General features: G+C 42.7%; 1 long non-coding RNA gene and 1 other non-coding gene across 2 annotated transcripts; both read left to right on the forward strand.

The window, feature by feature from the left end:
• Positions 1-146: 146 nt before the first annotated feature.
• Positions 147-27,211, forward strand: LOC116966403. Its single transcript, XR_004410006.1, has 4 exons — positions 147-158; positions 2,871-2,878; positions 12,230-12,236; positions 27,122-27,211. It is a non-coding gene; the product is annotated as an uncharacterized LOC116966403 (long non-coding RNA).
• Positions 5,290-5,361, forward strand: trnam-cau. The gene has a single exon. It is a non-coding gene; the product is annotated as a tRNA-Met (tRNA).

A 27,211-nucleotide genomic window follows, 5' to 3' on the forward strand; every position in this document is an offset into this window, starting at 1 on the left:
GAGCTGTAGATGTTGTGTACATGGACTTCAGTAAGGCATTTGACAAGGTTCCGCATGGCAGTTTGCTCTGGAAGGTTAGATCGCAGAGGATTGAAGGAGAGATTGCTGAATGGATAGAAAATTGGCTCCATGAAATGAAGCAGAGGGTGATGTTGAAAGTTTGCATCTCGGACTGGAGGCCTGTGACTAGTGGTGTGCGTCAGGGTTCGGTGCTGGGCCCCTCACTGTTTGTCATCTACATCAATAATTTGGATGAGAACACACAGGGCGAGATTAGCAAGTTTGCTGATGATACAAATGTAGTTTTGCAGATAGTGAAGATGGTTGTGAACGATTGCAGCAGGATCTGGATCGATTGGCCAGGTGGGCGAAAGAATTGTTGATGGAATTTAATACAGAAAAGTGTGAGGTGTTGCATTTTGGGGCGTCGAACAAGGGCAGGATCTACACAGTAAATGGTAGGCCTCTGGGTAGTGTTGTAGAGCAGAGGAATCTAGGAGTGCAGGTGCATATTTCCTTGAAGGTCGAGTCACAGGTAGATCAGTTGGTCAAAAAGGCTTTTGGCACTTTGGCCTTTGTCAGTCAGAGTATTGAGTCTAGTAGTTGGGAGGTCATGTTGCAGTTGCATAAGACGTTGGTGAGACCGCATCTCGAATATTGTCTTCAGTTCTTGGCACCATGTTATAGGAAAGATATTGTCAAGCTTGAAAGGGGTTCAGAAATGATTTACGAGGATGTTGCTAGGACTAAAGGGTGTGCACTATAGGGAGAGGTTGAGTTGGTAGGGTCTTTATTCCATGGAGCGCAGGAGGATGAGGGGAGATCTTATTGAGGTGTACAAAATCATGAGAGGAATAGATCGGGTAGATGCACAGAGTCTTTTGCCCTGGGCAGGGGAATAGGGGACCAATGGACATTGGTTCAAGGTGAAAGGGAAAATAGTTAATAGGAATACGAGGGGTAACTTTTTCACACAAGGGTGGTGGGCGGATGGAACACGCTGCCAGAGGAGGTAGTTAAGTCTGGGACTATTCCATCGTTTAAGAAACGATTAGACAGGTACATGGATAGGACGGGTTTGGAGGGATAGGGATCAAGCGGAGGCAAGTGGAACTAGTGTAACTGGGTCATTGTTGTCCGCTGTGGGCGAGTTGGGCCGAAGGGCCTGATTCCACTCTGTATCACTCTATGACTATGACTCCAATGCCCAGTATCCGTTCACTTCCCTTTCTGCAGTGAATTTAATGGCGATTGTGATTCTGTCCCGGGGAAAATGCGGCTTCTCCACCTGCACCACTCGCTACATGGTGGCCATGGCAGCGGCCGATCTTCTGGTCCTCATCATCGAGGTCATTTTGTATCAGATCCGAATATATTACTTTCGGTGGAGTTTACTGTGTTATGTGTTACCTTGGTGCTAAAGTATGCAGCTAAAGACTGTTCTGTCTGGTTCACCGCCACTTTCACGTTTGATCGGTTTGTCGCCATTTGTTGCCAGAAGCTGAGAACAAAATATTGCACCGGGAAAACTGCGGCCGCGGTTCTCGCAACAGGCGGCGTTCTGATGCTTCTGAAAAAAGTCCCTTTCCACTTCGTAAGTGGACCCGCTGTGATAATCGACAATGTCCCATGGGGCTGTAAAAACGTTGTCCAGTATTAAAACTACCCCCGGATGGGAGGCATTTAACTACTTCAACAAGGCTTCCAATCCGTTGGTCCCTTTCGTTGTAATTCTAATGCTCAATGGTCTGATAGTCCGCCAAATTTTAGTGGCTAGTCGAGTCCGTCAGGGGTTGAGGGGTCTGAGCAAGGAGGAAAGCCGCAGTGACCCGGAGATGGAGAGCAGGAGAAAGTCTGTGGTTTTACTCTTCACCATCTCCGGCAGCTTCATCGTACTATGGCTGACGTTGATTTCACACTTCGTCTATAATAAAATCAGAGGAAATTCAAAAGTTCCGAATGTCGCTGCTCACATCGCTTTCGACGTCAGGAATTGGCTGAGTGATCTCAGCTGCTGCACGAACACATTTATTTACGTGGCCACCCAGTCCACGTTTAGAGAGCAGATGAAGGGAGCGGTGAAATATCCGTTCGCTTCAGTGCTCCGGCTCATGAATAAATGCGCGCGATGAGAGCATCCTACAGGCGGATGCAGCCTCTCTGGTCGTGCTCGTGATCCTCACATTCACCACCAGATTTTTCTAGGCGGATGATTACATCGAGAGCCACGGTTCCGTGACCTCAATCCCCTCACACTGAGAACTGCACATTTGCCTAGTCGTCCCGACTCTGTACACAGTCTGGTGTAAACTCCGGCTAAGAACACATCCTCCCTTCATAGTGGAGACTACTCTGGTGAAAAGTCTGACCTAGTACCAATCGTCCCCTTCTCATCTTCAGTGGGAACCCATCTGATGTGAACTCCACTCCGGGACCGTTTGTGCACTTTCACTCCGCAATGGGGACAGGTCTTGGGCAAACTCCGCCTTGCGACCAATAGTCCCATCTCCCACCGCAGGCCCGATATGCTTCTTGAACGAGGTCCGTCTGAAATAAAAAATGCCGAGAATGATCCTTCAATCTCCCACATCTGAGCGTGCTCTTCCAAGGACCACCTTCCGATCTCCAGGCTGAACGTGGTTCATCTCTTGTAATCTCCCTCTGTGTTTGGGCGTCATTGACTCCCGACCCTAAGATCGGCCTCACCCACCCGACACTGACACTTCAGTTGACAGTCGGTCCTGTTTCATCCGTTTATTTCCAAAGTTAGATACGACTCACCTTCCACACTCCTTCATTGCCATGCCCAACCGTCCAATAGTGCCTGCGGATGTCCGTGCTGATGCTGTAGAGACATGGCGTGGAAACAGGCCCTTCGGTCGAACCTGCCAACACCGACCGACATGTCCCAGCAATAAATATGTGGCACGAAGATCCAACCTTGTGACTTTTTGTTGATGTACATGTATCAAGATATTGTGGCCGTTAATAAATTGAAAAGATTTTCTCAGCATCGTATATCACCCACCTGTGGGGACGGGAGGGAGAGAGATTGAGAGTTGCACGGCCAAGATGGGTCCATGTGATGGATAGAAAGAGAGGAGGAGGATGCCAAACATCAAGCGGGGTGATTGGGTGAGAGAGACGAGGGCATTGGAAGGAGGGCAATAAATAGTTTGGAGATAGGGAATGGAAACTTTCTTGGCATAAATGAGCTTCTCAGCAAATATGACCCACTTTAGCAGAACATGTCAAACGCGTGCGAGAATCACAAGAAAGTCACAAGAGAATGTCAATCTCTCTACACGCACACAAAATGAATTTATTCAATTTCGGAGAATTTGTCCAAATGAAAATCCTTGATGAGATTTGAAATGCCTAATATTATTCAATTATTGTCGATGCCACTCCAGATTATTCACACAAGGAACAAACCACTATGATTATTCGGTATGCAAAAATTGTAGATAGTTCAACATTTTCAATTGGTGAAAGGTTCATTTTTATTTGATAATTTCGTCAAGAAAACTGGGATTGAAATTGCCACTCAAATACTGAATATTTTAGAAGGTTTTAAGTTGGATTTTCAAGTCTGCATTGGGCAAGCTTATGATAATGGATCAAATATGTCTGGAAGGTATAATGGTGTACAAACAGTTGTACGAGAGCTTAATTCAAACTGCATTTTCTCCAGCTGTGGAAACCATACAATAAACCTTATGGGTATTGACTGCTCCGTCATGCAAGGAAGCAGCTACTTACTTTGGAACGATTCAACAAATGTACAATATGTTCAGAAGCAGTCCACAGAGGTGGGAATTTCGAAAGCTACATCTTCCCGTTTCTCTGCATGGAATGTCCAATACTAGATGGTTTGCGCGTATTGACGGTGTTAACCCTGTTGCACAACATTTAGATTATGTAAGAAAAGCTTTAACTGAGCTTGAACGTCCAAATCTTACAGCACAATCTCGAAGAGAACTGAATGGGATTTTGAAGTAATGTCTAGATTTGAACACGTTCTGGTGCCATCTTTATGGTTGAAGAGACTGACAATGATCCACCAAACAAATCTGGTAATTGAATCATGTAATTCCACACTTGATATTGAGAAGCATAACATTGAAAGTCTTATGAATGATATGCGACAAATTCGAGAACAATGGACTTCAATCCTGACAGAATCTAGATTAGTAGCAGAGAATATTGGAATTTCATCTGAATTCTCCACGTCCACTATCCGAGTATGGGACACCATCCCTCCTCCCCACCGATTTGCAGTCTAAAGAACCATCTCCACCCCTTCCCGCTTTCCGCAGAGGCCGTTCCCTGCACAACTCCCTGGTCCCATCTCAACCCCTTTTCGCAGAGAACGTACTCTCCGGAACTCCCTGGTCAACTCGACGCTTCCAACCCAATCCTCCCCCTTCCCAGTTACTTTCCTCTCCCAATACCCCCCCCCCCCCCCCTCCCCCCGCCCACCCTCACACCCTCGACTCCGTCTAAGGAACCCGACAGTCTTTTCAGGTGGGCAGAGGTTCACTTGCACTTCCTCCAACTTCATCTACTGTATCCGTCACCCATTCCTTCACTCCAGAGATGCTCCCTGTCCTGCTGAGTTACTCCAGCATTTTATTTTTAATTGTCTACTGTATATCGTGTTGTTACTTGCGAACAAGACAACAAGGCGATTTCCTTGTATGTATACATACTTGGCTAATAAAATTCATTCAATTCAATTCATTTTGTGTCTATCTCCGGGGACCGGATAAGTTCCGCAAAGAGTCAACGTCATCTGCTGGCCCTTCAACACTGAGGTATCTGGTATTCAGTTAATCGCATTGACGGGGTTGGGAAATTAATGGGATCTGGGGATTGGACAAAATAAACAGCCGGGTGTGGGTGAATCCTCGGCTGCATCTCAGTCGGTGCCCGCTGCTTTTACATTGAAGTGTGATCGGAAGATCGGCCCGAATGAATGTGGGAGAGACACAGAGCAAGATAAACAGAATATTCAGCAACAGGGCTGCTGGGACGGGATAATTTAAATAATTTAAAATTCATTGTGAAAACCTCTGGAACGGTGTATCCGAGCGGGACAGACAGCGCCGTTATAACAACAGGTTGGGGCAGAGAGTAAGAAATAAAGAAAGTAAGATGGAGGAAAAAATGGAAGATAGAAGTGGGAACGTGAGGAAAGAAAGCAAAGCCTGCAAACGGTGTGAGGTAAGTGATGAAAACAATGAAATGAGCTAAAAGGAGCACACACGCTAAGAATGTTTCTGTCAGAGCAGAGTGGCGCAGCGGAAGCGTGCTGGGCCCATAACCCAGAGGTCGATGGATCGAAACCATCCTCTGCTATTCTGTCGATGGATACTTTTGAGAAAATACCGTCCGTTCACACGCGTACACAACGTTTATTTCGTACATTTCAACAAACACTTCGTCTCATTGCATCATTTTATGAGTTTTATTGCAGAATCCGTGGGTGACGTCATGGTCCCCGTTGTGCTCGGCCGTTGACCTATTAATTCATAACATTCTCTGCTGCATGAAGCTGCGTTCTGGTCATAAGTGATCGGAGTAGAATTAGGCCATTCGGCCCATCAAGTCTACTCCACCATTCAATCACGGCTGATCTATCTCTCCCTCCTAACCCCATTCTCCTGCTTTCTCCTCATAACATCTCCCCATGGTATAGAACAGGAAATGGTGGAGCCAATGGTTCAGCTCCTGTGTTCTTGTCGTCTGTCTCTTTGTTATTTTTGTCTTGTTAAATGTATGTCTTGAGTTAGTTTTTATTTTATTTTTTTAGCTGTGTATATGTGGGGGGCTGTGGGGGAAACCGTTTGAAATCTCTTCCCTGTGCGGGGAACCGACTATTCCATGTCGGGTCTCGGATGTCGTTGGGCCTAACATCGTGGAGCCGGCGGCGACCTCAGGCCGGGACTAACCTGAGGGCTCCAGTTACAGAGCCTGCGGAACTGACATCGCGGAGCTGGCCAACTTCGGAGCGGGAAGAGCTGTGGTGGTGCGCGGCTGCGACCCGACTTTTGGAGTTCGGAGCACCGGCCGCAGACCCGGTGGACGGGAACATCGGGAGCTCGCAGGTCCCTGGTGGGAGACCGCTTTTCCGAGCTCCGCAACGGCAACTTCTCCCGCTGGAATCGCGGGTGTAAGGACATGGAGCCGGAGCCTAACATCGCCCGGCGTGGCTTAAACGGCCTCAGGACTTACCATCGCCCGCCGGGGGCTTTAACATCGGAGCCCCAGTTCGCCTCGACAAGGGGGATATCTCTGATAATCACTGAAGGGTAATAGTCTACGGGACAGGTGGTGGGAAATGGAATGCGAGTAGATGAGCAATATCTGGTCGGCATGGAAATAGTGGGCCGAAGGGTTTTTGTTCTGGAGGAAGTCTATGTCGGAGTGGAGGGTGAGTAAGGAGAGAGAGTCCACGGGGTGAATACACGGGTAGCTGACGGTACTGGGTTTAATAAGGAACTGCAGATGCTGGTTTAAACCGAAGATAGACACAAAAAGCTGCAGTAACTCAGTGGGACAGGCAGTATCTCTGGATGGAAGGAATGGGTGACGCTTCCGGTCGAGACCCTTCTTAAGACTTCCCCATTCAGTCACCATTCCTTTTCTCCAGAGATGCTGCCTGTCCCGCTGAGTTTCTCCAGCTTTTTGTGTCTATCTTCGGCACGCGGTGTAAACCAGGCAGAAGGCAGGCCACACTATTCCATCGGCGAGTGGGGAACGGAACCGTCTCCAGTGCAGTGTGACTCTGTGACTCGAGCATAGTCCCGCTGCTGGTTGTGACAGCAAATACAGAATACGACTCGCAGTTCCGGTTACATGCGTTTAGAAAATGAAAGCGCCCCTTTATTAAAGAATTCAACACGAGCATGTACTTGAATAAGTGACTGGATCACGGAAGAAGCACACGTCAAACAGTGAGAAGTGAATGTCTGAACATTGCAGGTTTTTGGTCCCCTCTTCCACTTCGAATCGCATCCATTTCTCCTTTCCCCCTACCATTCCACCTACGTCCATTATACTGCTTCACAACATAAAACATAAGGTGGATCCTCGTTAGTATAGTGGTCAGTATCCCCGGGTTTAATTCCCCGACGGGGAGAAGGTTTTCCTCATTCTAAATTTAACTGGAAATCCAAGATGTATTTTACACATTTTGATTTATAAATAAACAAAACATTTGTTGCTGAATTGATCGGTTCAAATATGTTTTTTGCTGAATTGATCGGTTTATTGAATATTCCGAATTAACATAATACATACAGTACAAGAGCTCAGAAACAGGCCCTTCGGCCCACAAAATCAGGGTCTAACATAATTCCAAATTAATTTAATCTACTCTGAAGAAGGGGGTCAACCCGAAACGTCACCCATTCCTTCTCTCCAGCGATGCTGCCTGTCCCGCTGAGTTACTCCAGCTTTTTGTGTCTATCATCTTTAATCTAATCTACTTGCCTACCTGTGATCTCTAAACCCCCATTCCCATTTTATGCAATAGATATTTATAATATTCTTAAATGCCACTATCGTATCTGCTTCCACCACCACTCCTAGCAGCGCATTCCAGGCACCCGCCTCTGTCCATCCCACACATCTCCTTTAAAATTTACCGCTCTCACGTTAAAGCTATGGCCTCACGTGATTTCCACCCGGGATAAAGATTTTCAGTGTCTATCCTATCTATATCTCTCCTAACTTTATATACCTCTGCCCTCAATTTCTGATGAACCAGATAAAACAATGCCAGTCTGTCAAGCCTCACTTTGTAGCTACTGGGCCCTTTCCCAGGCATGGCATACAGGTTTTCATTCTGTTAAACCTCTTCTGCCCCCTCTCCGAAGCCTCCACGCCCTTCCTGTAATAAGAAGAACAGAGTTGAATGCAAGACTCCAAATGCAGATTTACAAAAGTCAGAGAGAGCTGCATCGTGACATCCTGGCTTGGAGAACCGCGAGGCCCCTCTGACCCTGATACAGTGGGCCGCCAGTGATTTTTTGTGCGGTGTTGATGACCCTTTGAAAGGCTCTCCTGTCCGCTGTAGAGCAGCTGGCATACCATGTGGTTATACAGTACGCCAGCACACTCTCGATGGAGCAGTGGTAGAAGGACACCAGCAGCTTCTCCTCCAGGTTGTTTTTCCCGAGGACCCTCAGAAAGTAGAGTCGCTGCTGGGCCTTCTTGACTGCTGTGGTGGTGTTTGTAGTCCAGGAGAGATCCTCCGTAATTTGTGTGCCCAGGAATCTGAATTCTGAGACCCTTTCCACACAGTCCCCATTGATGAATAGGGGGTTTGGGAGCTGCACTGTTCTTACGGAAGTCTATGATAATTTCCTTTGTTTTTGTGGTGTTTAGGATGAGGTTGTTGTCTGAACACCACGCTGCCAGTCTTTGGACTTCCTCCCTGTGGGCTGTCTCATCTCCTCCTGAGATACGTCCAACCACAGTCGTGTCGTCCGCAAACATGACGATGGTGTTGGTGCAGTGGGCGGGGGCACAATTGTGGGTGTAGAGGGCGTAGAGGAGGGGGCTAAAGTCAATGAAAAGCATCCTCACATAGCTCCCACCTCACATAGGTGTTCGAGGTGGGTCAGTGCAGTGTGAAGAGCAGTGGCGATGGCATCCTCAGTGGACCTATTTGCTCTGTAGGCAAACTGGTGCGGATCGAAGGTGGGCGGGAGGCTGGCTTTGATGTGCTGCTGGACCAGCCTCTCGAAACACTTCATGATGACTGGTGTGAGAGCGACCGGTCGGTAGCCGTTAAGGCCGCTGATAACAGGCTTTTTTTGGTAGTGGGATGATTGTGGCAGACTTCAGGCACGGTGGGATGATGGAGTTGGACAGGGACAGGTTGAAGATTTTCGTGAAGACCTCAGAGAGCTGGTCTGCACATTCCTTCAGAACCCTTCCTGTCACGCCATCCGGGCCGGCAGCCTTCCTCGGGTTCACCGCCCTGAGCACCCGCCTCACTTCATGCTCCTGCACAGTGAGGGTGTAGTTGTTGTTGTTAGGGGCTGGTGGGAGAATGGTGACGAGCTCTTCTGGTTCTGCCTCGAAGCGAGCAAAGAAGCAGTTCAGCTCCTCTGCCAGTGAGGCGTCGCCGTCGGCCGTCGTGCTGTTGCTGGGCTTGTAGTTGGTGATGTGCTGGATGCCCTACCACACCCGCCGTGGATCGTTGTTGTTAAAATGGTCGTCTATCTTCCTCTTGTGGGCCGCTTTGGCATCCCTGATGCCTTTCTTCAGGTTGGCTCTAGCAGCGCTGTACGGGGCTCTGTCGCCAGACCTGAAGGCGGTGTTGCGGTCCTTGAGGAGAGTTTGGACCTCTTTTGTCATCCACGGCTTCTGGTTGGGGTGCACCCGGATGAGTTTGTCGACGGTGACGTTGTCAACACAGTTCTGGATGTAAAAGAGTACCGTGGATGTGTACTCCTCCAAGTCCTGATTTCCAAAAATGACCCAGTTTGTCCTTTCAAAGCAGTCCTGTAGCTGTGAGGAAGCTCCTTCAGGCCAAGTTTTAACAGTCCTGGTGGTGGGGTGAAGTGTAAACTCAATTACTGAACAAATCAGTGTGAGGGTAAATTTACTTTCGAAAAGTTGCCAAGGGTAAACGGGACGAAAAAGGTTGGGAAACCCTGCTCTAATAATGAAACATCTTAAATAAATCTAAAGTAATTCCTAATAACACAGCAAGTATGATAGTTGATGTCTCTAATTTCAGGTAATCCTTCCATTCCCTCTCTCTCCCCCCCGTCCCTCCCCCACCCCAGTCGTTTTGATAGTTTCACTGTTCTTATCCCTTCATTTTTACCTCTTCCTCAGCCAACAATGGACCATTTTAGGCTTGTTTGTCATCAGAGTATTCTCTGCTTTGTCCCGAACCTTTTCATACCTCGTTACCCACATCCCTGAATCTCAGTCTGAAGAACGGTCTCGATCCGAAACATCACCTATTCCTTTTATTATTCCTTAAATGGGACAACAAAATGCTTACCTGCAGTAGCATAATAAACCGGAAAAGCCAATACTCAAATAACATTAAAAGATAATAAATAACCCCAAAATTAGTTTAAAGAAGCCAGAATCCGAGTGTAGCCAACATAGCCCATAGTTATTGGGTGTTTTGTCAAGTTTGATAGCCTGATGGGTGTTGGGAAGAAGCTCTCACGGTAAGGGGGGAGGGGGGATCGGATTCTCATGCGTTTCAGTCTTAGTCGCAAACCACCCCATTAACCAGGTTTCCGGCCACAATGAAGACTTCCCCAGTATATTCATTGTAAGTGCGATTAGGCTGTGGGCCGAGCATCAAAAATGTGTCCAGAAATCGGTTTTCGTGACCTACGTCACAGAACTACATGGAATTTTTCACAAATTTAGATGAATTTAGAGGACCCCCATAGTAATTGTGCTTTGAACGACTGGTTAAACCTCAAATTACTGCCAGCCTCCCCTCATCGTTAGACCCCCTCCAGTTTCCCTTTAGCCCCAACCGTTCTACAGAAGATGCCATCTCTACTACGCTGCACACAGTACTCGCTCATCTGGAAAACAAAAACACCTACACCAGAATCCTGTACATTGACTTCAGCTCAGCCTTTAACACCATCATCCCACACACCCCTCAACATCAGTGGCACCACAGTGGAGAGAGTGGGGAGCATAAAGTTCCTCGGAGTGCAAATCACAGACAGTCTCACCTGGTCCAGAACAACACTAAGATTGTCAAACGGGCCCATCAGCGACTGCACTACCTGAGGAAACTCAAACAGGTCTCACTCCCCACCAACATCCTCAGGACTTTTTACAGGGACACGGTGGAGTCTGTTCTCACGTACTGCATGAACACGTGGTACTCCAACTGTAACTGCTCAGACAGGAAATCTCTGCAGAGGGTAGTCAGTGGAGCAGAAAGGATCATTGGCGTCTCCCTACCCTCGGTACAAGAACTGTTCCAGAGCCGCTGCCTGAAAAAAGCACTGAGCATAGCAAAGGACAGACTGCACCCCCTCCACACACATCTGAATCTCCTGCCATCAGGCAAGAGATACCGTGGCATCAAAGCCCGGACTACCAGACTGCTAAACAACTGTTGCTTTGCAAGATGGCAATAAAGATTGATTGATCGATGTATTTAATTATTTATTTATTTATTTATTTTATCTATTTATGTATCTATTTGTTTATTTGTTTGTTTGTTGATTCATTGATTGATTGATCGATTGATTGATTGATTGATTGATTGATTGATTGATTGATTGATTGATTGATTGATTGATTGATTGATTGGTTGATTGATTGGTTGATTGATTGGTTGATTGATTGGTTGATTGATGAAATATAATTGAGAAGGAAGTCATAACTCGTCAGTGCCTAAAGTTGCACGTTAATTAATTAAACTAATTAGAAAATGAGATCGGGAAAGTGAGCGCCATCTAGTAGCCAATGTCCATATTATACCATGGGCAGCCTATTTCCGTGTTGCAGTCCATTTAAACTATATATAAATAATTTGACCAAATAAACAGTGAAACGATCGACATTTTAAAATAAAACTATATATAATCATTTATTTCCCCAATGTATTTGTTTACATTACATCTGATCTTCATCTGAACATTCTTCATCAGATTCCAAGTCTTTTGATAAGATTTGATGACCATTGTAAAGTTAGTTCAAGTTCAAGTGGAGGGTCAGGCAGAGGCTACAAAAAAATCTCATAGTCATTAAGTCTGCATGAACTTCAATTCATAAAACCTCTTCTTAATGTTAATGAGAATAACACTGTTACTACCATAGATAAACTAGTTCAAGTTCAAGTTGAAGTTCACATATACCATTTCATTTCTACATAAACATCAGCCATTTCTGACTCCAAAGGAAGCCTATAAAGTGCAATGAATATTCGTCCGTTTTTCTCGCATGGTCGGAGCCTCCATGGACGGCACTATTTACAGCCTGCCACCCCCCCCCCCCCCCCCACCCCCCCCCCCCCCCCCCCCCCCCCCGCGGAGATGATGCAAACAGACTCCGCGGCTCCGCGTTCGCGAATCGGCCGCTTCTTAATTGAGACCGCGACTTCACTATGTTAAGTACATAGGCCGCGCGATCGGAGCACTTTTACTCGATAAGTTTTCGCAGGCAGCTCCGAGATTAGATGTTAAATACGTATTACACTACAACAAGCTGGCATTAGTGAAAATGTTTAATTTACCTTGTTATGGATACATATAATTTAGGCCCCCAACCATGAATGAATGAATGAATGACTGAATGAATGATTGATGAATGAATGAATGAATGAATGAATGAATGAATGAATGAATGAATGAATGAATGAATGAATGAATGAATGAATGAATGATGGAATGAGTGAGTGAGTGAGTGAGTGAGTGAGTGAGTGAGTGAGTGAGTGAGTGAGGGAGGGAGGGAGGGAGGGAGGGAGGGAGGGAGTGAGTGAGTGAGTGAGTGAGTGAGTGAGTGAGTGAGTGAGTGAGTGAGTGAGTGAGTGAGTGAGTGAGTGAGTGAGTGAATGAGTGAGTGAGTGAGTGAGTGAGTGAGTGAGTGAGTGAGTGAGTGAGTGAGTGAGTGAGTGAGTGAGTGAATGAATGAATGAATTAATGAGTGAGTGAGTGAATGAATGAATGAGTGAATGTACAGCCCCCAAATCTATTTTTTTCACGTTATAAAAGGGTGCAATTAAATTAATTTAAATCCATACAGATTAATTTTTATAAATTCAAACTTTAGATCTTACCTTTCCGTTTCAGTTGATTCACAAAGATTCACTGGTTTCACGACTTTGTGTTGCAGCACCTCAGCAGGAACTTTGCTTTCAAGGGTTTGTTCCACTTCTATCCACCTAGCTGCACATTCTTCAGACGTCTTAATGCTTTTCTCACAAAATTCAATCACCCTGCTGCAAGGTTCCACGACATGTATTCCACAGAACAACAAAGAACCTCCATCGGAATCTCCCGTAAAACAGGCATCAGTGAAGTCCTCTCAGCTATGTTGTGTGCTCTCTGCCTAGCTAGCCTGAAACAAAGCGCGTGATTGGCCAACTGGCGTCCGACTCAATGTCAAACGTTCTTTGATTGGACTAAAATTACCTGCTTTTTTCCCGATTTTTCTCTGATTCAATTTTTTTCAATGTGCAAGTTTTGTTCTTGCGAGTTTCAGGGATGATTTATTTAACATATTTACACAATATGTGAAAATTTCATGTAGTTCTGCGGGATGGGACACGAAACATTTGAATAAAGCTCCTCGGCCCACAGCCTCCCGCCTAATGTGGATTTTCTTCAGTTCCTCTGTCAGCCCAGATCTTCTCGCCACTACTACATCGGGAAGATTGGTAGTTTCCTCCTTAGTGAAGACGGATCAACAGTACCTGGTCAACTCATCTGCCATGTCCTTGTTTGCCATAATAAATTCACCCTTTTTATTCTTCAAGGGTCCAACTTTGGTTTTAACTATTTATTTCCTCTTCACATACCTAAAAGAAGCTCTTCCTAGCCTCTTTCATATTCTTGGCTAGCTTACCTTCGTAACGTTTTCATTGAATGAAATAAGTTTCGGTAACTCCTTAGTTACCGAAACATACCCAGGGATGCACTTGATCCCAGCTGCCTATACACGTCCCATGCATCCTTTTTTTTGACCAACGCCACAATTTTACCACGCCAGCCAAAGCTTCCTTGCGTTTGCATGCTTTGCCTTTCACTCTAACGGGGACATACATATGCTGAGCTCTCTTCAGTACACTTTTAAAAACATTCCACTTGGCCAATGTCCTTTTACCCGCATTGAGGGTACTTGAGGGAGACCTTCTCTCAGACCCTCATGGTTTGGGCTTACCCCAGTTGATCATTGTAACACGGGGACCCACTCGGTCCCTATCCATGACTATTTTAAACCTAATTGAACTGTGGCCACTGGACCCAAAAGGCTCCTCCACAAACAATTCATTAACGTGCTCTTCGCAATGTCCCAATACTGGATCCAGTGTTGCCCTCTCACGATGTGGAGGCCTCTACATACTGCTTAAGAAAACTCTCCTGAACACTTGTTGAATTGCACCCCATTTAAACCCTTCACACTATGATTTACCCAATCTATATTGGGAAAGTTAAAATCCTCTACTACAACAACCTTATTTGACCTGCACCTGTCTGCAATCTCATGGCTCATTTGTTTTTCTAATTCCCGTTGACTAATCGGGGGTCTGTAGTGCACACCAACAAGGTGATCATCCCTTTCTTGTTTCTCAGCTCCACCCATATAGACGAACCGTCCTTACTCTCACCTCTGATCACAGCCGTGACATCCTCCTTGACCAACAACGCAAACCCTCCCCCTCTTTTTCCCTTACCCCTGTCTCCCGCACCCCGGAATATTAAGCTGCCAGTCCAGTCCCTCCATTTTTTTTATTTTTTTTTATTTTATTAGAAGTAAGTACAGTCATATGGCACCAAAGTGCCTAATATATATTTTCATAATACATTTTATGTACAACTTCTTTTTTTTTGTTACATTGAAAAAAGATTAGAATAAGAAAAAGAAGTTAGATAGTAAAGGATAGAAAGATGTGAAATATATAGTGTGTGAAGAAAGAAAACGAGTAAATGAAGAAAGTTGAGAGAGAAAATAGAGAAAATAAAATAAAATAAAAAAGAAAAGGAGATCATTATTTATAATCTTGACCAACCCTCGTCCTTTCCTGAAACAGTTCTTTTACAATTGTGTTGCACCATATGATTCCAAAAAAACGACGAATGGAGACCAACTCGTTATGAATTGGTCTGATTTATCCATTAGGAGGAATCGCATTTCCTCAAGATGAGCTGTGTCCAACATACTTGCAATCCACATTTTAAGCGTTGGTATTGATGTACCCTTCCAAAATGTAAGTATTAATTTTTTTGCTATTATTAAACCATAGTTAAGGAATAGATTTTGAGATGTGTTCCATTTATTCCCATCTTCCATTACGCCAAATATAATCATTTCAGTATTAGGTTCCATTCTTGTCTTGAATAATTTTGACAATATTTCAAAAATTTCATTCCAAAATCTATAAAGTTTTATGCAGGAAACTAAGGAGTGTGTTATAGTTGCCTTTTGGGCTAGACATTTATCACAAGTGGCGGATATATTTGGATAACATTTGTTCAATCTTGTTTTTGAATAATATAATCTATGTACAATTTTAAATTGAATTAGATTATGTCTTACATTAATTGAACATTTGTGAATACATATCAAGTATTTTTCCCATTTAACCTTCGTAATTTTTATCATTAGTTCCCGTTCCCACTCTTCTCTAAGTACCTCTGTCGATGGTAGGTCTATATTTAGAATACTATTATATAAATATGATATTAATTTTTGTGAGTCAGCTTCAATATTCATTGCTTCTTCTAATAAGTCAGGAGTTACTTTTTGATATACTTGTATACAGTTTTTCATGAAATCGCAAATCTGAAGATATTTAAAATATTGGTTGTTTTTCAATTTAAATTTTAATTGTAATTGTTGGAATGATAGTAGGTTTCCCATTTCGTACATATCCCCGATCCTTCTAATTCCGAGACTTTCCCATTGGTTATATATCTTATCAATAAGAGATGGTTTAAATAAAGGGTTATTCGCTATTGGCATTAACAGTGATAGATTTCTTAATTTTAAAGATAATTTTATTTGTTTCCAAATTCTTATTGTACCATATATAATTGGGTTCTTCTTATATATTGTGTTATTCCGTTTTTTGGGGGAGAAGAGGATCGTTCCTATATTACAAGGATGGCAATCCTCCTTCTCCATTTTTATCCATTCTGTCTGTTGGGTAGAACTATCCAACCAATAAATCATATTCTTAATATACACTGCCCAGTAATAATACATAAAATTCGGAAGTGAAAGTCCCCCGATCTCTTTTGGTTTACATAAGTGATTTTTGTGATTCTATGTGATCTATAGTCCCAAATATAATTAGTAATATTAGAGTCTAATTTTTTTTTTTTTATATTTTGGTATATATACCGGTATAGACTGAAATAGGTATAGTAATTGTGGTAGGAAGATCATTTTTATTGCATTTATTCTACCTAATAATGATAAAGGAAGTGTTTTCCAAAATTTAATCAGCGTATTAAGTTTATTTAATAAAGGTATGAAATTAGCGTTGAATAATGCTTTATATTTTCTAGTAATCTGAATACCCAAATATTTAAATTTTTCTGTTGCGATTTTAAAGGGGAACTTCAATAAGTGTGTAGGTTCTTGAGGTTTTAATGTCATGATTTCACTTTTATTCCAGTTTATTCTATATCCAGAAAAAGACCCAAATTCCTCTATTAAGTTTAATAAATTTGGTATCCTCGTTTGTGACTTTGTAATATATAAAGTATATCGTCTGCATATAATGAGATTTTATTCTTTGAGTCCCTGGTATTATAGCCCTGAATATTCGGATGAATTCTTATACTTTCAGCCAGGGGTTCTATCATAAGGGCAAATAGCAGGGGTGATAGTGCACATCCCTGCCTATTACCCCTTGATAGTTGAAATTTTTGAGATAACATGTTATTAGTTAAAATTTTTGCAATCGGTTTATCATATAATAATTTTACCCATGTTATAAAATTCTCTCCCATATTAAATTTTTGTAGTACTTTATATAAGTATTGCCACTCTACCTGATCAAATGCTTTCTCTGCATCCAAATAAATAATTGATATATCTTCTTCCTCTACTTCATGCGAGTACATTATATTAAACAGGCGTCTCAGATTATTAAATGAGCATCTTTTGTGTATAAACCCCGTTTGATCAGGGTTTATCAATTTACTAATATATTTGCTTAATCTTCTTGCTAAAATCTTTGCTAAAATTTTCTGATCTGTATTTAAAAGTGATGTAGCTCTGTACGAGCCCGGATATTCTAAATATTTATCTTTTTTGGAATAGCGTAATAGTTGATTCTGTTAGAGTTTCAGGTAGTTTGTTTTCTTTAAAAGCAATGGGAGTATAAATTAAATAAATAAGGGGTCGTTATCTCATGAAATTTTTTATAAAATTCATTATTAAAACCATCTGGTCCCGGTGTCTTACCATTTTTCAGCGATTTTATTGTTCACCTATTTCTTTGATTGTAATTTGAGCTCCTAGTTCCTCTTGTTCCAAAAGGTCCAGTATTGGAAGATTCCAGTTATCTAGAATTTTTTAAATTTTACTATCTTCTATTTTAATTTTAGATGCATATAAGTTTTGGTAAAATTGGGCAAATCTATTATTAACATCTTTAGGTAGTATTAGTAATTCACCTTTCTCTGATTTAATTTTGTTTATAGTATTTTCCTTTTCTTGTTTTTTCAAATCGGCGAGCTAAAAGCTTATGTGGGTTGTCACCAAATTCAAAATGTTCCTGTTTTGTAATTTGGAATAGACTTATTACTCTTGCCGATAAAATTCGATGAAGTTTAAATGTCAGTAATATTATCTTATTGTGTTTATCTGTCGTGGAATCTTTGGCATTATCCAACTCTAACTGTCTGATTTCTTGTTCTAACAACAATTGTTCTGTCGTATTCTTTTTATTTTGAAAACTTTGATATGAAATTATAATTCCTCTCATAAATGCCTTAAAAGTTTCCCATAATAAAGAAGGCAAAGTACCTGGTATATCATTTGTATCGAAAAAAAGTTTCATTTGTTGTTTTAAATATTGATAGCCTTGCACGTCATTTCAAATATGTGTATTAAACCTCCAAAAAAGATTTTTACCCGGCATTCCCTCAAATTTTACTGGAAAATGTCAACGGAGAGTGATCTGAGATACTACTAATGTGGTATGTTGGGTTGTTTGTATATGGCATTAATTTCATATCCACTAAAAAATAATAAATTCTTGAATAAGTTTTATGTACCGAAGAGTAAACCGAGTATTCCCTTCCAACTGGATTAGCAGATCTCCATACATCTATTATATTAGTTTTTTTTATATATGTATTTAGAAGTTCGCTTGTCTTAGATTTTAAATTACTCTTCTTTTGTTTTGCTGATTTGTGTAGATATGAATCTAAAACACAGTTAAATTCCCCCCCTATTATCACATTTTGGTAATTAAACTCTGATATTATGTCAATAATTTTATCAAAAAATTGGGGTTATCAAAATTCGGAGCATAAATATTTATCAAAGTTAGTGGGGTTGCATAAATTTCACCCGAAACTATAATATACCTTCCCTCTTTATCTGATATAGTATTCTTTAATTTAAAAGGAATACCTTTTCTAATAAGAATAGCTGTACCGCTAGATTTAGAAGTAAATGAGGAGTAGTATGTTTGGCCTATCCAATTCGCCTTTAATCTCATTTGTGTTTGTTGTTTCATGTGTGTCTCCTGTAAAAACATTATGTCGCTTTTCAACGATTTTAGTTGGGCAAAAATGTTACCCCTCTTAATTGTTTCTTTGGCACCCCTTATATTCCAACTATAAAATGTAATTCCTCCATTCTTTATTTGTCTATCGTCTTGCATTGTAAATCAAGGTAATATTCCTGAACCAACCAAATACCTCAGAATTTTAGGAGTTGGGTGGTCATCCCGGTTTATTAGATTTATATTGCATCTCCTTCTTGTAAAGTGCCTTAGAAAAAGAAAGAAAGAATGTGATATACCATTACTTTCCAAAAAATTAAACAGATAAAATCTTGATTGTGCTTTTAAAAAAAAGGTGCTATTAAGGTATCTAAGGGAAGATACCTTAAGGACGAATAGCCATCAATGATGGCAAAAAATGTGTAGACCTCCGTGATGTTGTTATACATTGAGCTCCTCCCCCTTGGTAAAGCCTCATAAAAAGTTGCATACCGTTTCATATGTTGTCTTTTCTTATATGAGTTTATCAAACCAGCGCCAGTGACAGCCGAGAGAAAAAATAAAAAATAAAAATTATCAGGAAGAGACATAAGGAGTAAAAAAACAAAAACAAATATAGAACACAACATATACACGATTATATAAGTATATATGTCCTTCCAATTTATCCAATCTTAATCTAACCTAAACTTTCCCATAGATATCCACCCAGGATTCTTACATAATAGCCCATTCTATAACTACCATACATCATACAAGCCGGTACCACAGGGTTAACTACCGTACAAGCAAGGGGTTAAACTTTGACCTTTTCATCCAAGGTTGAATATAACCAAGCTCTCTGAATAACACATTCCAACGAGATAAGCTTTATAATTGTCGGGGTAGCTCGGCCATTTTAATCAGTTCAAAACTCTGTAAAAAGTTCAATCTTCTTCCTTGTCGGCAGCTTGCCCCGATGTTTTCTTATGATATCCTCTGCATACTTTAAAGCTTTTCCGGGATCTGCAAATGAGCGTTCAACGCCGTTATAAGATACCTTCATTTTTCCGGGAAAGTAAATTCCATATCTTACTCCCGGGACATCCCTCAAAGTGTGTCTTGCCGGTGTAAACAATTTCATTTTCTGGACTACCTCGGGAGAGTAATCGCGAAATATTCACACATAATCCCCACGGTATGTCAGCTTCTTTCCATGAGTGATCTTTTTCAATATAAGTTCCACTGAAGAGATGTCACGGAATTTCACAATTATCTGTCTTGAATAATTTGTTCCTCTTGCAACATACCCAACTCGGTGAGCGACGTCTATTCTTGGTTCTTCCGACAGTTCAAAGACATCTTTGAGTAAATCAGTAACGAAAGTACATGCTTGAGATTCATGCCCCTCTCGTCCTTCCTTTACTCTGAGAATCCTCAGGTTATATCTCCGAGTTCTTGTTTCCTCAGGAAGTCCAGACATTTATCAGTCATTCCTCCAAGTTTTTCCTCTTCAGTTTTCTGTGATTGTTTCAAACTCTTTATTTCCGAGACAATCTCTTTTATCTCATTCTCCATCTCTTCCATTATCTCATCCAGCTTTCCGATATCATCCTTTACACCTTTAAATTTCTTGTTGTAATCATTTTTAATTCTGACACACTCTGATTGTAATCTCTTATCAAATTCCTTATACTGCTTTTTCAGTTCTTTTCTCACTGCAAGTATTATCAATTTTTTGAGAAATTCTCTCCATGCTAGTCTCCATACTCTGCTTGTTACTCTCCATATGAGACTCCATACTTTGCATCTTCTCCAGTGTAATGTTGATTGTAGCAGTCATATCTAAAAGCATTTGCTTTACCCCCGTCTCCTTCTTGTCTCCTTTTGTTGCCATTTCAAGCAGAGACCCTTGGCTGTAAGATTCTTCTTCTGAACCTTCTTCTGTCGTTTGCAGAGTATCCAATACTTTCTCGAGCTGAAGGCTGACAGTATTTTTCTCTGGCGCCCTTGAACGATTATCTCTGCTCATTTAAACATTTAAACTCCCGATTTCACCATTAATCTCCCCGATTTTCACGTCACCTTCTGATGATATCACCCTTACACAACACCAGGCGACTCTGGTGAGTTTTTAAAAAAAATCGGTGCTGACTTAAAACGGCTTTTACAATGTTTTTTTACGGGGGAGAAGCTCAATGCCGCGCCTTAATTCTCCATGACGCCGCCGGAAGCCCAGTCCCTCCATTAACCTGGTTTCAGTCATGGGCACAATGTCCCATTCACTTGTACCCTCTCTATGCCCTAAGCTCATCTGCCTTACTCGTCAGCTCCCTGCATTAAAATACGTGTAGTTTAAACCAACCATCCTTCCTCGATCTCCGCCTTTCACCTGCCTGTTCTGTCCACTAACCTTTCCCACACTATATTACTGGGACAGAAAATTGGAGGTTAAATTTCGAACCATTGGGTACCTGATATTGAAGAATGTAATGCTTAAGCCGTCGGAGGCCTAATATTAGATAATTGTGTTCATCTATCCCTAGATGCTGCAAGCGATGTGAGAGGTCCTCGATGGATATTTATACGATTTTCTCACTGTGGACAAAAACATAAAAAGTTGGCATCTTCAAAGGGGCAATTCAAATGTCTTGGTGTGGTGTACCATGGAAGAGGTGCTGTGCATCCTACAAAGATCGAAACAACTCGGGGACCAGATCAGATATATCCAGGAAAACTGCGGAAAGGAAGAGAATAAATCATTGGAATCCTGGCAGAGATACATGAATTGTCGTTCGCAAGCGGTAAGCATTCTGAAGATTGGAGAGTGGCCAATGACCTTTCTTTAAAAAGGGCTGTACAAAAACCTGGGAATTATAAACACGGATGCTCTCATTTGTGGCCGATAACAGTGTGGGGGAGTGGGGGGGGGGGGGGGTGGGGGGTCAGAAACGTGGAAGCATATTGGTACAGTTAGCGCAAAAGAGAGTGTAGGAAAGGTCACGTGAAAACGAACAGGGCAGGGGATGGGAACTAATGCAAGGAGACAAAGGGACATAAAAGGAGGACAGAAGCAAAGGGTAGAAGGGAGATAAGAAAAATAAACCTGAAAGCTTTGTGCCTCAATGCCAGGAGCATTCGTAATAAGGTTGATGCATTGAATGTGCAGTTGGTAGTTAAGGAATAATGTTTTCCGGATTTCCTCAGAGGTGATGAAGGCAGATAATGTTACTTTGCCAGCGTCAAAATAAGATACATTCCAGGCAGGCAAAGTGTGCGGTTACCAGCGTCGTTGGTATTCTCGAGTTAAGGTTACAATCTGATAAACCGTAATCACATTGAATTATTTCCTCCACCTGTGGCCGCCGTCTGTCTTGAAACTGGGCACCAGAAGCCCCGAGACAGTGCCAGGAATTTGAGATCACCGTGTTCAGTGAAGCGTGGTGAAGGAAATCAGACAAGTAACTTGTGGTGCAGAGTTGGATCTGATTGAGTTTGAAACAATATTCCCTTTGCTGGAACAAAGCCGCTCCCAAATCCCATTCCTCAATTTCGCCACGATTTGATGTTTCGCAACCATAATTTAAAAAAATATTCACAACCTGTTAACAGCGTGGATTTCACATGCCTGATGTAATCTGTTTGGGAATTTTTTCAAAGTCTCTATTTTTAACTCTGTTAAAACTTCACTGTCTCGGCGGAGATGGTAAATGGTATAACATCTCCGGGATTGTTCTGCCCCAGCATTTCATTCCGGGAGATTATAGGTTGCATACGGTGACGTGGCTGAGAAGAGAAAATGATAGGCATGATTGAGAGATATCACAGTGTGGACAAAATCTTGTACGTGATCGTTGCTGTCGTTGGAGTCCCTGGTAAATGAGCAGAATAATTATTTTGTTATAAATCCGTGTCTTAATGTTTTGTCCTGATGCTGATCATTTTTGCAAGTTTCCCAAATGATGATCGGTGTACACGAATGTCAGTGATATTAATCCTCTCCATTGAATTCACGCCGAATTTATTTTAATTTATCACCGTGCTCCCTCTAAAAGTGGTCCTTAAGATGCATTTAATTCACATTTTAAGTTGCGAAACTGTGATTTTTTCCCCCGGATAGATGTTTAGATCTAGTAATTGAATTTTGTAATTAGTTTCAATTGGGTAACTAACTAATTATATGCTTTAATTTCAAGTAATCTAAGTAAGATTGTTTCATATTTATTTCAGAATGCTTCAATGAAAATTTATTTCATGTCTCTTAATTTTTAAGAAAGGTGTGGGCTTTTGACTGTTCTCGATCACAGCTTTTGTGTTGTCAATGTAAAAGCAATAGGGAACAAGATGCTAATTTCCGAGTATGAAAATGGCCATAACGTTTTTAATACTGAAGATATGAAAGTGAATTAGGTGTCAAATTATTTTTTTTAATGCTTTAACTGATGGGATAAATTACAGACTTGATTTTTAAAATCTCAAAATGTTGTAACATTGCTAGGATAAGGCTACATTGTGGGTTGTGCATTTATAAGAGAACTTGAGGTAAAGGATCCACTGAGGTAATGACCAAAATATGATACGGTTTAACCTACAATTAGAAAAGGGACAGCTGAAACCGGATGTGTCGGTATTACCGCTGAGTAAATTGGCCGACCGAGGCACGGAGGAGCTGGCATAGGTTGACTGATAAGGGGCTTTAGCAGCAATGGCAGGTATTTCTGCAAATAATTCGGAAGGTGCAGGATCATTTAATTATAAAGAGGAAGAAAGATTCCAGGGATGAATAAGCCGACAAAGGCTGACAAGAGACAAGCCAGAGGTTTTGGATGTTTTTAAAGAACAACAACAGTTAACTGAAAGAACAATACTGCGAGAAAAGATGAAGTACGAACATAAGATGTCCAATAATATTAAGCGGCCTTTTCACGGGGCGACTTGACGCAAGAGTTAACCAGCGTTTAACATTGTGGGAACCTCGTGCGATAACAGTACGGCATTCGTGGACCACCGTGGACCACCGTAGCGCTAACGGCAGGTAATCGTGTAACTTGGTGACTCGGGAGAAAATTCAAGAAAGTTTGAATTTCTCCAAGAGTGACTTGTACACTTGTGGTTGAGCATTGCAACATTATATGGACGTAGTGGCCAGTGCGATATCCGTAATAACTCTTGCGGGTACCGTGGGAACTCCTGCGAACTGTGAAGCCGGAAGCTGGACAGAGGGGACAGAAGGTGAGTAAAAATTGTCTTCTGTGGGATTGAACTTAAAAAATAAATAAAAATAAAGATTTGCATCCGCATATGGACATCAACTTATTCATGAGTTATGTTAATGAGATTCAAGAAAATAACTATAATCTTTAAAAGGGACTTGAAAAGGGACTTTACTGAAAGGTTACGCATTTTTATGGTCCGTGAGAAATTTTTCACATGTACTTCTTTGAGAGATACAGGTCGGAGTCCTCGCCGACTAGCGATCGATGCCTTTCCGAAGCAGGGTCCGGAACGCTACCAATCAATGTTGTACAGAGACCCGTGTAAGGAGTGAACTGCACATGCTGGTTTAAACCGAAGACAGACACAAAAAGCTGGAGTAACTCAGCGAGTCAAGCAGCATCTCTGGAGAAAAATAGCTGATGTTTCGGGACGAGACACATCTTCAGACTCAATTCCGATTAGGCTGTCTGAAGAAGGGTTCCGATTCGAATCGCCACCTATTCTTTTTCTCCAGAGATGCTGCCTGACCCGCTGACTTACTCCAGCTTTTTATGTTTTTCTTCGCAGATCTGACTTACCTGCTGAGTTACACCAACATTTTGTGTCCTTCTGTGCGTATTAACCAGCATTAACCAGCGTCTGCAGTTCCTTTAGACATTACCTAACTTCAGATTTTAGAGATATAGCGCGTGGGAACTCCTGCGAACGGTAAACCCGGAAGCTGGACAGAGGGGACAGAAGGTGAGTAAAAAAGGTGGTCTCAATATCGACAAGGGAACATGTGTCCTTCGAGGACGTCCCACCTAATTGTCATTGTTGGATAATCTTTTTAACAGGAACACTTGCAGAGATGGCTCCTAGAAAATCTCAAAGAAAGGGGGTAAAGCGTGTCAAAGTTTGCCATGTTGCTCTATTCAGTTTCTATATTGTTTCAGTTAACTGAAAGGACAATACTGCGAGAAAAGATGAAGTACGAATATAAGATGTCCAATAATATAACAGTGGATAGCAAGAGTTCTTATGGATATATGAAGAGTAAAAAAAGAGGCAAGACTGGACGTTGGGCTGCTAGAAAATGATGCAGGCTAAGTGATAACGGAAAATCAATAAATGGCGGTGGAATTGGATAACTGTTTTGCATCAGTCTTCACAGTGGAAGACACCAGTAGGGCGCGTGTGGTCCGAGAGACTCAGTGGGTGAAAGTTTGTGGAGTGGCGATTACTAAGGAGAAGGTGCTGGAAAACGGAAAGGTCTGAAGGTAGATAAGTCACCTGCAGCGGATGGACTGCACCACAGGGGTCCGAGGGTGGTAGCCTCAGAAATTGAGGAGGCATTATTCAGTTGTGTTATTTCAAGAATAGAGTTAGGGTGGTTCCTGAAGGTTGGAACATTGTGAATATCACCCCGCTGTACATGAAGGCAGCAGAGCAGAATAATGGAACAGGTGCTGTAGGTTGGCCAGTAGGATAGTAGGGAGAGGGGGCCGAAGTCCCCTGCGCTTCAGTCTGACCTGAAGTCCTGCCCGTCGGCCACGTTTCTGGACACAATGGAGGCTTCCCCTTTGTGTCCAGGTACTGTATTTACTGCTGGAACGGGGATTCTTTCACAGACCGCAGCTCCAGCTCCGTTACGAACGGGGGTTCCCCCAAAGTCGGCAGCTCCAGCTTCACTGTTTCTAGGAGATCCAGCCCGTCGGCTCTGGGGGTCATCCCGGGGTCTCCAGGTACCGTACCTGGGATCCTCAGTCAGGTCAGGAGTTTTACCGCCAGCGTGGGAAAGTTTAAAGCGTGGCTCTCGCAGCTGCGGGAGCGCGAAATTGCCAGCGCTTTCAGCTGCCCAAACAGCTTGTGTGGAACGGCACCGATTACTGCCGTTTCCCTGATCCAGGTGAGTTGATAGAAGTTGTAGGTGAACCTTTTTTGTTCTGGTGCTCAAAATATTTTATAAATACATAAGGGGGAAAAGGGTTTGAGAGACAGTGGGACCTCTCAGGAATCAAAGCGGCCAGCTCGGTGTGAAGCCACAGGAGATGGGCATGGTCCTAAATGCGTATTTTCCCTCTGTACTTACCGAGGAGAAAAACAGTAGGTCGGAAGAAATTGGAGCAGTCACTGGAAGTGTTTTGAGAGCAGTCAAGGTTACCGTCGAATAAGTGCTGTCGTGTTTGAAGATAGACAAATCTCCAGGACCTGGTCAGATATATCCGAGGACATTGCGGGAAACTAGAGGGGAAATTGCGGGAGCCCTGGTATACAGGAGAGGTGCCGGATGGCTGGAGGGTGCAAAATGTTGTGCTTCTTTTCAAGAAGGGCTGCAAGGAAAATGCTGGGAACTATAGGCTGGCGAGTTTAACATCTGTAGTTGGTAAGTTACTTGAGAGTATTCTGGTAGATAGGTTAGACAGGCATTTGGATGGGCAAGGGTTGATTAGGGATAGTCAGCATGGTTTTGTATGTGGGAGGTCGTGTCGCACAAATCGGATTGAATTTTTTGAAGACGTGACCAAAAAGGTTGATGAGGGCAGAGCTGTAGATGTTGTGTACATGGGCTTCAGTAAGGCATCTGATAAGGTTCCGCGTGGCAGGTTGCTCTGGAAGGTACGATCGCATGGGATTGAAGGAGAGATTGCTGAATGGATAGAAAATTGGCTCAATGGAATGAAGTGATGTTGAAAGTTTGCTTCTCGGACTGGAGGCCTGTGACTAGTGGTGTGCGTCAGGGTTCGGTGCTGGGCCCCTCACCGTTTGTCATCTACATCAATGATTTGGATGAGAACACACAGGGCGCGATTAGCAAATTTGGTGTTGATAAAAATGTAATTTTGCAGATAGTGAAGATGGTTGTGAACGATTGCAGCAGGATCTGGATCGATTGGCCAGGTGGGCGAAAGCATTGTTGATGGAATTTAATACAGAAAAGTGTGAGGTGTTGCATTTTGGGACGTCGAACAAGGGCAGGATCTACACAGTAAATGGTAGGTCTCTGGGTAGTGTTGTAGAGCAGAGGGATCTAGTAGTACAGGTGCATAGATCCTTGAAGGTCGATCCACAGGTAGATAAGTTGGTCAAAAAGGCTTTTGGCACTTTGGCCTTCGTCAGTCAGAGTATTGAGTCTAGTAGTCGGTGAGACCGCATCTCGGATATTGTCTTCAGTTCTTGGCACCATGTTATAGGAAAGATATTGTCAAGCTAGAAAGGGGTTCAGAAATGATGTACGAGGATGTTACTAGGACTAGAGGGTGTGCACTATAGGGAGAGGTTGAGTTGGTAGGGTCTTTATTCCATGGAGCGCAGGAGGATGAGGGGAGATCTTATAGAGGTGTGCAAAATCTCTCATGGTACATGGATAGGACGAGTTTGGAGGGATAGGGATCAAGCGAAGGCAAGTGGAACTAGTGTGACTGGGTCATTGTTGTCCGCTGTGGGCGAGTTGGGCCGAAGGGCCTGATTCCACTCTGTATGACTATGACTCTAATGCCCAGTATCCGTTCACTTCCCTTTCTGCAGTGAATTTAATGGCGATTGTGATTCTGTCCCGGGGGAAATGCGGCCTCTCCACCTGCACCACTCGCTACCTGATGGCCATGGCAACGGCCG

The sequence above is a fragment of the Amblyraja radiata genome, chromosome 37, assembly GCF_010909765.2.
Source record: "Amblyraja radiata isolate CabotCenter1 chromosome 37, sAmbRad1.1.pri, whole genome shotgun sequence".
Classification (NCBI taxonomy): domain Eukaryota; kingdom Metazoa; phylum Chordata; class Chondrichthyes; order Rajiformes; family Rajidae; genus Amblyraja; species Amblyraja radiata.